Genomic DNA, 15,542 nt, shown 5'->3' on the forward strand with positions numbered 1-15,542 from the left:
TCCTTCCCTCACAACTCAAATACACTTCTCAGCCCATCATTTCAAAGTGATTAATTTTTCATTCCGTAGATGACATTGATGTGTGGAAGCCTGTTGCTTATTGTAGTGTCCCAATTACGTGAGACACTTCACACAGTATCAGAATCGGAATCAACTCCCGTATTCCCACGGCATATTTTCTCTGAATTGAATCGTTTCTTTTCCAATTATCATTCAAAGAGATTGAACTTCTTTCAAATTCTAATAGACTAAGAATTGTCAATAATGGATTTGATCTCTAAGATAAGAGGTGGTTAACTTTAATAAGGCAGGATAATCACTTGGGAATCGGCTGGTTTCGAGGTCCATTGTCTGTTATAAGTGGTCCAGTTTTGAATTCGGCTGCGGAGTACAGTTCGTGTGCTGTATATTTTAGCCTTCAAATGTAATATCTCCTTTTTTATTAAGCATTTGAGTGGATCACCTACTGGAGTTCTTATAGTTTATAAATTAATTAATCACTTAGAATGTACATATACGCTGCATGATTCTAATGAACTTCATAAAATGATTAAACATTAAGAAATAAACCAATTGATTACAATAAATATTAACATACACAATAAGAGATCATGGCTCTATATATACGTTACAGATACAAAATGAAGACAATATTTTCATAGAAATATGATAGTATTTGTAGTTCGAATTGCAAAATACTTTTAGAGCTTACTATTTTATCTGGAATATATCTTTCCACATTCTAAAGTCCGTGTTATTAGCCATATGTTTTTGGACTTTAAACCCCAGAATGAATTATTTTTTATCAAGTAATCGACCCGCGGGTTATTAGGGTTGGGAGGGGTCATTAGTCACCATGGTAATAGTAGTGTTTCTTGGGAGATTAGTGCGAGGCTCGTCTCTGCATGTGGGAGTCGGTCGCATGCACGTAAACATGCGTGCTTGGTAGCAACAACACTCTATCCGCTATCGCAGTCTACTACGAAGCCGACGGGTGGTCCCCCCTTGTCTTCCCTGCGCAATATCGTCGTGATTCACTACTTCCTCCTCCTCCGGCCCCCGCTGTTTCCCCCCAACTCCCCCACACCCGCTTTCAGAGATACGTCGGCTCCCTTCTCCGACTACCCCAGTCCTGTGAATCGTCCCAATCCGTCCATATCAACCCCGCCCCCCTCCTCTCCTGTTCCATATAAGCCCGGGACGTCTCCCAGCGTGGGTGATCCCGAATGGGCCCTCACAATGTCCCCGTCCCCCCACGGTCGGGCCCCGGCGCAATAGTGCTGTGGGTGTCTGTGGCCCAAGAGTTGTGGAGATTAGAATGACGACAACCTGAGACTCGGTGGCTCTCGCCAGGCTAATGCAGATTGTATTTAAATAAATACTTTCCCACGGCTATAAAATTTATTAAGACCTAGGTTTCAATATTACTATATTGAAGATAATGTATTAACGTTGATACCTAGGTCGTAATGAATTTTATAATATTGGTGGTTGTTTTTGCGAATTGCTGCGTAGGTAATATTTTTACACTCAATGTTTCACTCCTCCTACTGGGAGCGTTATCAAGAGAATGGTAGCGCTATCAAGAGCGTTATCAGCAATTCCCGAAAACAACCACCAACATTGATAAAAGAAGCTGTGAAAATCTTCATACGAGAATTTTATAATAGTTGAAAATTGCTACTATCTATTTAAATATGGAAAAATTCCACTCCATCGCGCTTGAATCTTCGGATTTTATTAATGCAGGTTGTTTTTTCCGTTGGATACTTTCTGTAATACTTTAAAGATGAGGGACGCAGATCGTCTAATGGAAGAGAATAAACGTCTAACGGATGCCATATGCCCATCGAGGATTCAGCAAACTAACAATTTACTGTGCCTATTTTTAGTAATTTTTCTCCCTCTGTTGTCATAAAAAAGGGCAATGAATTTTAGACCTCCCGGTAGAGACAAGAAACATTTATATCATTTAAGCAAATAATTAGTGGCCTTTTCGATCACAATATTCCCATGAGAGGATTTTGTCAGAGTGGTTTTTATATTAGTCCGATTTCGCTTCAGTTTTTGTTTATGAAAGTCCAATCGAATGACTCCATCTCTGTAAGTTCTCCTCGTTTTTGAAGAGTTATTTCAAGATAAAAAGAGGCCCCTGAACGTCGTTGTCAACTTAGCCAGTGTAACCTTCTGACCTGAAGACGCCAGCAGGATGGCTAGAGAAACTGATGTCACCTGTGGACAACTCAACGCGGAAGCACGCCCGAAAGCCGAGACTCTTATGAAGAAACGTCGCGGAAACCTCGGATCAAAGTTAGCTAGTGACCTGACTGACTACGGGAGTGGCTTTAAGGCACTTGTGCCCTCAGAAATCTGTTTGATGTTCCCTTGCGAATAAATCCCATCGCCAGTCTCACTTCGACAAGTGTCCGACATCCCCTCGACTCCGGCGCGTGGCGATATAGGGGCCCGTTCGATGCGCCAGTCCATTGAATGGGGCACCCTCCGAGTGCTTGCAGCCGCGTCAATAGGACAGGCGATGGGCGCGTATAACAAGGGTGCCTAGGGATGGGATGGGAAAATCGATGACGCGACCTACTACTCTCGCCCAAGCTAGTGGCAGCTGGGTGTGTGTTATTCTGAGACTCCAGTGAAGTGGGGGAGGATATAAGTTCCTCTTAATTAACTCTAATGTTCGAATATTAGTCCTTACGGAATATTAGTCCTAATTTAGATAGCATTTAGAAAGTATTAAGAGAATAGAGAGATGTCAGTTGTCAGTGGGAGTCACACTTACTGAAATGTAAGCGACTGAAATGCAAGCAAGTATCCAGATTAAGGATCGGTAATAAACTTATTTACAGTTCCACGTAAATAAGATATGTATTACTGGTACTAAACATGAGAACCTATAGGTGGACTCTCAGGCGATGCATGATTCTGTGACTGAAAAATAGTGATTTTGTACGAGTATTTATTAGAAGTTATATATTGGGGCCATCTAACTCGTTTTTGGCGCCTCTTATAAATGGATGAAGGGGGGGTTGTAAACCGGAGAACCCCCTCTCCTCCATAGCTACGCCACTGGCTTAGACCCATGGTCATATACCTTGGTCATACTTTCGACCACCTTCGTCGTAACTCCCCCAATTTTTGCGCTTATTCATCCCTCGCAACCCCCTAGGGTCCCGCTTGTCCAACACCCTTCACTCCCGTCTGACGAAACCCTTTCGCGCATAAATCTCCTTGATGGATCGGGGTGGCTGCAGCCGCGACGTTGCCAATTCCACCGTTACGCATCCACTCGCTCCTTTCTTTGTATTTCGTCGCGCGATAGATATGACAACGGTGTCCCTCAGCCTCCATTTACTCTCACACGCACCACCAGTTCTTGCGCGTCTCTCCTTCCTTTTTCCCTCTCCCCCCTCCGAAACGTAACTTTGTTCCGCGATGGGACTTTTTGTTCCCCACGCACATTGACTGAGAAGATTTAAGTCTCGCTAGATGTTTCAACCCTCTCACCCTTGAATAGCTGTGATGACAGTTGTTTTCGCCCGGATTCCGCGAATATAATTGGTGGCTCACGAAGCCATTCATTTTCCGAGCTCCCCTTCCTATCAAAACACTGCTACAGTTATAAGATTCCCTTACAAACTACCTTCTTTATTTCCTTTTTTTAGCAAATGTGGACGAAATAGTTGCCTTCGTAATCGAACGAAATTATATACAAACACATCATCGTGTTATAACTTCAGACTATTTGAAGTCATTGAATGGCTGTATTTATTTGGGTATGCCGTTGCTACGTTTTTTTATCGATCATGGACAAAATTTAAAGCGTAAATTTTTCATTTTATATTATTGACTATGTATCACTCGGAAACAATACAAGTACGTAATCAATAGTAGCGGGCGTAACATTGTGTAAATGCTTTATCGTAGGAACAGAAGAAATAAATACTTGGGTATTCCTAATGGTAGTTTACTTTTACTGGCCATGGTTTCGTTACAGCGGACATTGTCAAGGTCCTTCACCTTTAACAGGAGCTGTTGGAGCAATAAAAACACTAATGGCATTATCTTAATTAATGTACATATACAGAACTGATATTACTCAGCATCACATTAGTGGTATTAACTATGTGTCAATGATGGCGTGATATATCACGAGAAGGAACAATACAAGGATTACATACTCATCCATTAGTAATTGGATTACTATGAAGAATAATTTTATTTATTCCATCAGAAATATTATTCTTTTTTCATTCTTCTGAGCATATTTTCACAGATTATTATCCTCGGCATTGGAGATAGGAAGCATTTGACCTCCGAAAAAAATTCGCATGGTTGGTCGCAGTAAATTACCATGTGGAAATAGCCCAGTTTTTATTTCTTATATTCCTACAATACGCTTGTACTACTCCAAAATTAAATTATCATACTTGTAAGGACATTAATTGTAGACAAAATACTCGTTGTGCGAGGAAGCTAAGTAATAGGAACTGGCTTAGAAGCCTTGAATGAGTGAAGTTCACGCGCCAGTGGCTTAGTCTTGGGGGCGGATTTTAAAATTTTTTCGCTTTAATTCCTAATTAAAGCTTGATATTTATGTTGAATCAAAACGATTAATTGACGAAATTTGTCTTCCATCACTATGTCGAAACTTGGAGTATTAATTCAAGTATCAATTTAATGTATGATTTGAGGTTTTTGGCAGGATTTTATGGAAGCAAGGCTCATTTGCACTTAAAAAATATATCACGAGCAACAATTAAAAGATTTTCACCACCTGACGGTGCTGTAAAAAGCGAAACTGATTGTTCTAAAAATTTTAGTAATACAAGTTTATATTTTCCAATAGCAGTCGTACTGCTCAGGTAAGAAAATTTTACTTTTCTTTTTATAATACTCCTTTACCCATTATCATCAAGTATTATCAATTTTGTAACAATTTTTCTCTTTTTGGGCCCAGAACTCTCTCGGTCGGCCTCGATGGCGGCAGGGTAAAGTTCTCACCTGGCAAACCAAAGGTCGTGGGTTCGAGTCCCGCCTGAGTAGGTTGTCCCTTCTCAGGGCATGGGTGTTCGTGTACGTTTAGTTTTTTTTTATGAAAACCGCGATGTAAAGGCCAAGTTGCGATGTTTTAAGGCCGTTTTACACGGTACACGGAATTGCACAGTCTGACGTACGTGTGAAGGCGCAATCAAAATTGCGTCGTGTAAAGCGGTGAATTGCTAGAACACATGCGAGAATGCGTTGATGCGAGACGGGAAAATAGCCCCTGTTCTAATTTCGTTCATGCATTCGCGCAATTCCACGCCTTTATAGAAATTAATGCAGCTCTAACCTGCGAAATTCCGTGTACCGTGTAAAACGGCCTTTAGGTGTGTGACCGTATATAAATAAAATGAATAAAAGAAATCTTAAACGTGTTTGGGGGTAGATTACGTTCATACCCGTAATCTGCACTCGAAAGGAGCATTAACCACGCGCTCGCGATGCTTTTTCCCCGTGGCGAGACGGAGTGCAACAGCACCGTGACGCTGCTCAAAAGAGGTACTCACCTCTGAAAGCTCGGAGGAGTAAAATGAATCGTGCGCTCCCACTTGGATTTCCCCGGCGGCGGTGCATGCCTCCCGGGGGGCATTCCATCCTCAGCGGATGGGGAAGCGGAGAGGTGTGCCGAGGGGGGGCGCCTTCCTCTCCCCACCGCCCCCGCAACGTTATGCAGGGGGCGAATATCTCCTTCCCTTGCTCCTCTTCCCCACCGGTCGAAATCCGAGAACCCCAAGTGCCTTCCATCCTCCTCGGATCTGCGCTCCTCTGCCCTGGGAATAAGGTCTTTCACCTCGCGCAGAAGCGACTCCGTTTCGCGCACCGTGAAATCTGTATCAGGTTTAATGGTGCTGGGCTGGTCGCGGTAACCAGTGCCCGCCTACCCCTGCTTCTGTCGAGTCGCTCGTGCAGCGGAAGAAGTCACGACTTCCTACCTGTCCTGTTGCGATGGATTTCTACCCCTTAAACTTGGTTGTTTCTGGCGATACTTAGTGGAATTTGCTGAAGATTTAGAATGTATGGCTTAAACTGTTTGCCCACAGATTTTTCATTAAATCACGACCACGTTTTCGACGGCTTACGCATCATTTCTACCTCATTTCTCAATCAGTTTCTTCCTCTTTCTCATTTTCTTGAGGCAACAACTAGGATTGGGGGAAAATCTCGAAGTACGTAAAAGCAAGAGCGATTTTAGGATTCTGCGCTTTGGACCACGATTGAAATGACTAAAGCTATGACCGCGTGACGGTTCTTAGGTGTCTGATTGACTGACTGCGACAATATATTAGGTTAGGAAGCCGCCTCAGGGAAAATGTAAACGAGAGCAATTTTCGTACTCTGCGTTTGGTACCATGATTGAAATGACCAAATCGCTTGATAGATCTGACTTTGGCCAGATAGTTTGTATCCCCATTGTTTATTTCGACTGTGTTTTATTACCGTAGACTTTAACTCAAGAATAACTCAGAATTTTCATGGATCTATTTTTAAGCATTTCAATCGCTTTTCCCATTTCCCATCTTAATAGTGGTGTTATTGTTTCAGTATTGTCCTTAACTTTTTCCAATTAATCATTTCGAGCGTTCTGTCATGCATTAACACTAAGAGGAAACAAAAGTATTTTTTGGCTTATTGCGTTTAAATATACTAATATATACTCAATAATTTGATTGCAAACTAGTCTGCGCTATTAATCAGAAAAAAATAACTTTCATGAAATTGTAACAAGCAAGTATAAGATTCGAAGATATCTTGTGAAGCGCGCGTTCGGTGTTTACCTACGTTTATCTAAGGACATACCTACATACTTTAGCTTTATCAGTATTTATTATCGTATGACATATTTCCTTGTTAAATGTTTATCTCTCTACGAGTCATGCATGTCTCATCATTTCTAGTGATTCCCTTCCTTCCTCTCTCGCCTGAGAACTCCTTGCCACTGGAGGTTATTTACCCTTCCTCAAAAGGCTATGATATGCGTCAGCAAATGAGTTGCACGCTTAATTTGTGAGGTACAGATATTGCGCCGCAGCAAAAATCGTACGAGCAAAGAATGAGACGCATTTCAGTTTTTTTTTTGCGCTAATTTGAACTCCTGGAATCTCCAACTTAATAGGGTGGATTCCTATTTTTTTATTGCCTAAATCCAAAGTTTATTACTCTTGGAGTATGTATTTCACGCTTCTAGATTTTTTAAAGACGATATCTATTTTTGTGATTAAATGAAAAGTGAAAATTTTCAAGCGCGCGTAAATGCGACGGCGAAGTATGAATGCTGGGAAAAGCCCGTGTGACGTCATTCTGCTCTCAGCTGCCGCCATGTGAGGCCACCTTGGTGCGAGGCTATGCGTGCCGATATAATGCACGCTGCTAGCAGGTAGCAGAGTACCCTGCTAACAGGTAGCACTTGGCATAAATAAGGATTATTAATACCTTATCAAACGACGGAAACTTTCCGTTCATAGGCAGTTTTAATAGGTGATTATTAAGAGTTGTTTCCCTGAACTATGTGCCACATGTATGCATTGGTAATCTCAGACGATGTAAAACTCCTATCCACTCGTATAGAACTTAGGTCCCTGTGACGTCACGTGGAGTGGCATCGCATGGGCGCCAATCTGGCCTTTTTCAAATTAGGTTAAATTGACCATTAAAATTCGTCTAAACTGGGACATGTTAAACAAAATAATCTGTATATTATGAATACACAAATGAAGGATAACGAATCTCAATAAATGCCTTTCGTTTTCTTTGATGAAGGAAACTACCCGATTAAGAAATGTACATTATCTCTGATTATAATCGGCGTACTTATGGGCAATTTTTCACCAAAATGTATTGTCATCTAAAATATAATCCATAACATATCTCTCAATTATCTCTATTTTCTTAATAACTTGAAAAAGTGCAATAAAATGTATAAACAGTCAAGAGGAAATTTTTATTCTCAGGGTAGTACTTTAGTCGATGGATTAGAATGCAGTTGCAGTGTAAGGTTAGTCATTGACGCCATGAAAGATAGGTGGGACGTAATGTGTTTTTGCATTTATAAGATATTTTCCTATATATTAGATAGTTCCAAACTTTCTACCCATCTATCCTTTACGTTGTTTCATTTCATACAAGTCAAAGACTTTGCTTTTGACTTGACTCGGCTACATTTATGCCTTTATTTCGACCTACATCACACCACCAAGCAAAGTTTTTAGTGACTCTTTGCTACATCCCTTGGAAGAGGGAAAATTAATTTTAATGATTTTTCTACATGAATGTTTTATGATTTTTATCAGGATCATTTATTAAGGAGCAATACTGGACTCTGCTTCTTTCCGCATACTCTACACTTAGGATTCCGGCCCATATTGAATCAAGTCTCCAAAATCATTGAATTCACAATTTTCCACGGATTGAGATCCTTCCCTTTAAAATCCGAGTAATATTTCAGACTGGTGGGAGGCAAGACGTCTTCATTCGTCGAGGGCCCCACTCCGCCGGTGACGTTTCATTCATCCTTGCTTCACTCTGATCTTCGGGTTAATCCCCCACGCTCCGTCGTCGTCTCTTTGGGACAAATGAAGGCGACACGAGCGTCCTCGCCTCGAGGGGTCGAGGAAGTCCCAGGCGAGAGAGCGAGATTTTCCCAAGCAACCTTCTTCCCTACTATAAGCCTCCCCAACCAACGCCCCCCTCGAGAAGCCGAGAATTACAGTTCGATGTCCTCTGCTCGGCTTGCGGTCTGCTCTTGCCTTAGTGGTGTAAATCATTCTTCGGGCGCCTGTCACTCATCCTGTCCCAGTGCCTCTTACATCTCCTCGCACAGCATCCTAATCTGGGCCGTGCTTACCAGGGCGTGGGGAGTGCAATCCACTTCCCGAACACGCAAATAGGAACGTTAATAAGCCGATGACTGCGGATTTTTCTAAAATAAATATATTGAATATCTACACAAGCATTAGCTAAATATAGTAGTTTAAATATAGGAAATAAAAGCTTGGCTATTTCCACATGGTTATTTATTGTGACCGACCATGGTTTCGTTACAGTGTAACATTATCAAGGTATATCTTGATAATGTTACGCTGTAACGAAATCATGGTAAAGGATTTCCACCAAGTTACGCCTGCTACCTACTACGTTAATTACATTAACTAAATGGCTGTGGGTACTTCGTCGAAATTTCGAACGTTAAACAACTACGTAATTTTTACCCAGATTTTTATATGTACCCTGATCGATTTCAACGACTGATTGTCATTTTCAATTAGGGGAGCCTACTATCGATCCCATATCGATGCCATCCCAACCCCTTATCGAATCCTTTAAAAAGCTGCATAGAGGGCATAGATGGATTTAGGGGAGGGGGCACAAGGGCACGTATGGGCCCCCCCATACGCTTAAAAAAATAGATGACTTTTAATACGGTTATCATTACGTTCGTTTTATTTTGTGGATTACGAAGCCTCAAAATTTTATATCAAAATAAAGAGAATAATTTCACGTAAAAAAATTCTGAATCCTCCCCTGGTGTTTCAAGTTGTTTCATTTATCACGTCCGTCATAATAAGGTGTTAGGTTGGCAGACCATTTTGTGAAAACTTTCCGTCGACTTCCAGGAATCGTAATGTAAAATTTGAGCATTTAATTAAATGCACTTAACATTTAAATTCTTTGGATAATTCCAAGGTGTTTTTTTCAGCTAATATAGGTCCATTATGTAAAAACTACTATCATTAATTGTATTGGAATTGCATTAGCAATGATACGCCTATTACTACAGCTCGTTAGTACATGAATTAATTTTTTATCAAAGCAAGGACAAAATATATCATAATTTACCTCTTACTAATTTGGTTCTAAAATTCTCTTATAATTGAGATGTATGCTCTACCGTTCCGAGATTAATGGTGATAATAATAATCGATGCTTTTATTCGGGCGAGGTTGAGACTCTACCTCATTCCCTCTAAACATTTTTTCGTCTTGATATCCTCACTAACTTCCATTCAGACGAAAGTGCGAATGCAAATGCTTGTACTTTTAATCAATCTATTTTTCTTATGGTATAGAAATCGATGGTCGCAGAAACGCTCTTAGTATGAAAGTGGAGCGTTAGCATAAAATATTAATTTTTCCTGTCACTCTCCCAGTTTTCTGAAATTTCAATTTTTTCTGCCTTTTATATTTATTCTATCAGAGATTCCTATATTCATATAAAATTTCGAGGCAACAAAAATATATCAGTTTTTTCTCATTATTGCCATGTACACATGATTAGTAAGATTTTAGCTTGCTCAAAGTTACAGGCACCAACTCCAGCTTTCAATTTGCTCGGTAAAGGTACTCAAATGTTGCATATGTGTGTCGCGATGTACTTTATAATAATTTTTCCCATGGCTTCCGGCAAGTGTTTGGCCTCGTTGTGGTATGAGCTTTACCTCAACTCCATGGCTTCGCGTTGCTGAGGAAACTCAGCGCTGATGTAGCAGGGCGCATTGAAATATCTGGTTCACACAAGCAGTGAAGCCCGTGTAGCGTTGTCACCGCGATCTGTGAGGTGGCGAGGGGCGTGGCTAGTGTCGGTGTGGGAAGAGGCCCTTTCTTTTAATCCCGATCAGCTGCTCAACTGTTTCACCGTTCCATACTCACTCGTTCCCACCACAAGTGGGACGGTGGGGTCCTGTTCCCCTCCTATACCATCTAACTATTGTAGAACTAGCGAATGGTACCAATTGAATTTCAACGGGCAGTGGAGAATAAAATATACAAGTTTGAAACAGTCTTCCTCGGTGGACTCCTCCTATTTTTCCCTTCGATATATTCCTCGCCTACCTAATGCTATGTCTTATAGCATGGCCTACCCACCGGGTCCTTCTTTTTAGTATATGATGATCCACATTTTCATTTCTCCTGGTATTCTTCGGCATACTTCCTCAATTTCTCGCAATATGAAATTTTGCTTACCATGTAAACATATTTAGGGTATATATGATCGATCATTTTAAGAATATGCCTGCGTTAAAAATTAATCAATCAATTAAAAGTTGCCATCAATAATGAAAATTTTGCGCGAGTATTAGCTCAAATTTGAACTTTCTACTCTTAAGAAACTGGTGAATGTTAGCAAGGGCTAACTCTTTATGCCCTTAAAATTTCCAAATGATAGCTAACTTTTTTTTCGTCTTTTTCTTACCAGCCAGTATTGAATCAAATTAGCAAATGACATCGCTTGTAGTTTTCTGTCGTTCTCCCTGGCGTAGGTGAGCATTCCTGCTAGGTCGGCATTCGTCTCGTGAAAATGCGGCCGATGCTCTTCACCGAAGGGAAAGTATTTGCTGATGTATTGTTTGCGCCGGAAGCATCCAGTTACCCAACGGGCGGCGACTCCTTACTTTGCGAGGAAGTCCGATACTCTGGGAGGGAGATCGGCTGAATGACGGTGGTTGTTTCACGAGGGGGAGCAATGAGGATAATTTCTCTTTGATCAAAACAGACAGGAAGACCTGAGTTGAGAAGTAACTTTATTGGCAATGAGATTATCGGATGGAGTTTCGCTGCAGGAAAAAAGTCATTTGCGTAATGACTGGAAATACTAGAGCTTGTCTCTCAATGTCTCTTGATCAAATTACCATTTTTATTTTCACTCAAAACTCAATTGCCAAAAGAAATTTCTCCTATACTCAGTAAATGCCGTAAATTAAACCTGTACCAATCTACTTTATTAATTATTTTTTGTTGATGACACATGAAGGGTAGATATGCTCTGTATTTATGGATTTTTATATCGATGCATATTTTTATCTGGAAATTTGTAAAGCTTACGTGAAAGCAGGTGAAAATATCTCATATATTAAAAAGGAATTGACTCACTATTTTAACGGAATGTCACTAAAGTAGCTTCTTATACCTTTTTATCTTTTACACTTTATCTCCTTTATCTTTATTTGTGGTGAACTATTTGTATTTGATTGGTTTGGCCGCGATGCATATGGCACAACTAGTGACATTTAACCAATCGAATTGGTGTTAGGAGGTAGTTTAACTATCTTGAAAGTATCTTCGGTATTAAAAGATAATTCATCGTATAAGCACTCAATACCTACATTTTAGAGGGAACAAATACTGTCTTGGTGCCACACATACGGGTTCTGTGAAACGTTTTTCGAACAGTTGCATAATATTGAGGATTTGTGCGCCAAGAAACCTTTCCTTTGATGTCATATGTACGAGAGATCTGCCTCAAAGTAATTCGAAAGCACCCTCTTAGCATAGCGAGTGAAGGGTATGCCTTTCTGATATTAAACCGGTATGCTAGATAGTCACAAAGAATACTGAACGCATTTTCGGATTATTGCATGCACAAACATTTGAAGAAGATACGGTTATATATTTTTTTTCTCGCAAGAATTTATTACAGCTGGTAAATATTTACGTAATAATTATGGATGGAGAGGTTTTTACTCTTTTGTTTTCTTTTGCCTTCGCACGGCGCCGCCTCTCCCAGTTAATGAGACGCTGTAAATCTGTCTCTCTCTGTTTGCATAATAACCGCACGGCCCGTCTAGAGAGATCCCATTGGACTGAATGGCAATGGACAAAGGCAGATCACATGAACCGTGATTGATATGGGTTGACTGTCTGTGGTGCAGGAGAGACTCGCCGAGCCGATCTATTTTCTTTTCCAACAAGCCAGATACATTTCTAGATTCATTTTATACGCAATTCGGAGGTACAAGCCATGGAGAAGGAAGTACAAGCACATTATGTGTGCTTGTACTTCCTTCTCCATGGCATAATGTGCTTGTACTTCCTTCTCCATGGCTTGTACCTCCGAATTGCGTATAAAATGAATCTATAAATGCGACAGGTTGTTTGAATAAACGTACATATGCTCGCTTGACCTATCGGGGAACGGTGCTAATGACAAAATCTTTTTTTTTTTGAACAGCTAAGAGGTATAACTTGTAAGCATCGTCCGACTTATAAGCATTTTTCAAATCAAATCACAATTAGCCTCGAAATTTGACTTAGGCATGCATTACCTATTTTTAATGAACATATATCAATAAGCATTCATAGAGGTCAGTTAAATTTCTGAGGTCATATGAGGGAATAATAATCATTTCAAAATACGTACATGGTGTACTTATCCCAAAATTATCAATGCAACAAAATATTTTGCTTATATTGTTTGAAAGAGGGTTTTTATAGGAGAAAAGGTACTTGTTAAAGTTTTGTGTGTATTTTATGAAGAGATATGCTAAATTTTGTAGTCTGAATGTGATATTGAAAAGGTAATAAATATATTTTTTATAAATATCACTTTTGATTAAAGACATTTAATAAATTGTACATATCATTTCTTCTCATTTTATCAATTACTTGTCGGCATATCATAAATTCTCGAGTTCTTACTTCTTACGGTTTTGTCGATTTTCATTTGTTCTAATGACCATAAAGTATATTATAGAGTTAGTGTCACAATGGAATTTCTCGGACACCATTAGAAGACAATTTTACCCACTAAAACAACAAATCCCGATGAGGTAAGTCTATTGAGCCAACTCTTGGTCGTGTTGGCAATGCATTTAGGATGAATTCACTCACTTGATTTCCACAGTCTGAGGTACTTCCCTTCCTATTCAAACACTCCACTACTTTCCCTCTTCATCCGAGATCAAATAGACTGGAGGGAATCCGATCGAGAGCATTTAATCGTGGAAAAATGAAACGCAAAATCATTCGCCGTTGTCTAGAAAATATTTTGAGAGGTAACTTTTTTTGTGCGAATTCACGAGTAGGAGTTTGGGAAACCTTTTTTTTTATTGGGAGTTTGGAAAGGAAAAGTATGTGGCGAATATTTATTTATTCACGTCCGTAAATAAGGAAAGGTGTATTTGTGCAGTCAACATTAGGACTTCGTCAGCTGGCCCATGTGAGGGTTCGACGTGGCGCTATGTTTGCGGAGGGGCGAGTATGTTTGCCGTCAAAGAGCAGCGCAAAGCGCATCCTACCCCCCTCCCCCACCTCCCACCCCGCCTCTTCCCCCTCAGGCTCTGCTTACATCATCTCGGGTCCTTTTTTTCCATGTCATGGCCCAGCCATCTCTTTTCCCACACTAAGCAATCCACTTCCTGTGCCTCAGGCCTTTACGTCACTGCCATTTCTTATGTGTGTGTCTTGCTTGCAATGATGTAAAAAAATTCTCCTTATCCTATAAGGAAGAAATCGTTGCGGGCATGAATTGGTGGATGTCCTTTATCGTAGGAGTTGAAGGGATAATAACTTTGCTTTTTCCAGGTGGTGATTTATTTTGCTCGACCATGATTTCGCTACCGCGTTACATTTTCAGGGCGAAAAAAATAGTACGCGTTAACTATAAAATGTTACGTGGTAACAAAACCATGGCCGAACAAAATAAATCACCATTTGGAAAAAGCAAAGTTTTTCTTCCTTCAACTCCTTCTCCTCATCCATTTCTCTTATAGCATTGGTATCTCAGCCTTCATGATATTCTCCCATCTCTTTGCATCATCTGTCAGTTTCTATTTAGTTTTCCCAATGTCAACGCTTCAACGTTTCTTCTACTATCCACATGTTCATCTTACCGTCAATTTTCCCTCTTCTCCCCTCTTACTCCTCAGTTTTATACATTCTTCACTCTGCCGATACATCTCTGTTACCTCTTACGCCTGGTTTTACATGAAAAATACTTTGAACGATATTTCATATTTCGCCTGGTCAATTTCGGATTTGAGGCCGTTTACCCTTGGAAATTCGCTTGTTTTATTTTCGATGAACTTAGTTGAGGATTCTTAAGCTAACTATGAGTAATTGGTATTTCGACGCATATTATTTTTTTATTTTTTTAAGATATTTATGGAAGCGGTATATAAACCTCCATAGAATTTATGTTTTCAGCTTGCTGGACCAGTTTCGCATCCTTGCCTCAAAATTGAGGAAAAAGACTGCTGGGCGTTCGCGTAGATAAATTCAGGAGTAGCACAAGGACAGCGCAGATGTTATGCTTGCTTGTTCATTTGAAGTAATAATTCTGAAATTCCGATAGCGATGTATTTGAAGCTTATTCATTTTCGATACACCACCCTCATTTTTTGCCTCCGATTTCGGTAAAAGTAATGAAATAATGAGAAAATAGAAAATTTTCGCGATAGTATTGGGCAAATAAAACCATTAGGAGGCACAGCCAATTTAAACGGCTTTCCGTGAAAATTGACTTGAAAAATTCCTGAAAGTAATACTTAATTGCGGTTCTATTTTTGAGAATTCTCCCAAGAAAGCGGCTTTCTATGATATCCGGTGGTCCAAATAATCGGAGTGTACTGTATTTGCTAGGTAATTCTCTTCTCGCTGTTCAAAGAAATCAATTTCTTAGGCTGACGCAAAATTTTCTCTCTCCATTTCGAGGAACGTGCGTCTCAGTTTCGCGCCCATAATTGGGTTGGGTTGACTTTCCCCCCTCGGGGTATT

The 15,542-nt window shown here is 40.2% G+C and overlaps 1 protein-coding gene across 1 annotated transcript in view; it reads left to right on the plus strand.

Moving 5' to 3' along the window:
• Positions 1-15,542, plus strand: part of LOC124153657 (fasciculation and elongation protein zeta-2) — a 230,965-nt gene that overhangs the window by 52,183 nt on the left and 163,240 nt on the right. The gene's annotated exons all lie outside the window — the stretch shown is intronic.

This window comes from Ischnura elegans, chromosome 2 (genome assembly GCF_921293095.1).
Source record: "Ischnura elegans chromosome 2, ioIscEleg1.1, whole genome shotgun sequence".
Taxonomy (NCBI): domain Eukaryota; kingdom Metazoa; phylum Arthropoda; class Insecta; order Odonata; family Coenagrionidae; genus Ischnura; species Ischnura elegans.